The sequence below is a fragment of the Sinocyclocheilus anshuiensis genome, unplaced genomic scaffold (assembly GCF_001515605.1).
Source record: "Sinocyclocheilus anshuiensis isolate Anshui unplaced genomic scaffold, SAMN03320099.WGS_v1.1 scaffold454, whole genome shotgun sequence".
Classification (NCBI taxonomy): domain Eukaryota; kingdom Metazoa; phylum Chordata; class Actinopteri; order Cypriniformes; family Cyprinidae; genus Sinocyclocheilus; species Sinocyclocheilus anshuiensis.
In genome coordinates this window covers 1,236,969-1,237,345 of record NW_015548217.1, presented here as the reverse complement: position 1 = coordinate 1,237,345, position 377 = coordinate 1,236,969, and the positions used below count along the sequence as shown (strand labels likewise).

General features: G+C 27.3%; 1 protein-coding gene across 1 annotated transcript in view; it reads right to left on the bottom strand.

The window, feature by feature from the left end:
- Nucleotides 1-377, bottom strand: part of daglb (diacylglycerol lipase, beta) — an 11,395-nt gene that overhangs the window by 1,224 nt on the left and 9,794 nt on the right. The window lies entirely within an intron of this gene.

Genomic DNA, 377 nt, shown 5'->3' with positions numbered 1-377 from the left:
TTAATAACAGATATTTAATTGTTTTTTTATTATATATATATATTATTTATTATTATATTTGTTTTTTATTTGAATGATTACGGTCAATCAGATCTAACTGATGAAGTGTGATAAGCTATTAATAAGACAAGAAAATAAAAAATATCAATAGGAGTAATTATATTAAGGCTGGGCAGTGTGACAATATTTACCATGTTACAGTAGAAGTACAGTTTTATATCCGTGTAGTTATCAGTTGTAGGACTGCTTTATGGCGTCACAGGTGTTTGTACAGCATGTCTGCTATTTTATCAAGAAGACTGTCTTATCGTACATATTTTATAATATAATTTTCTGTCTTTTGTTTTAAACTCAGTTGCAGTAAGAAGAAGCTGCTT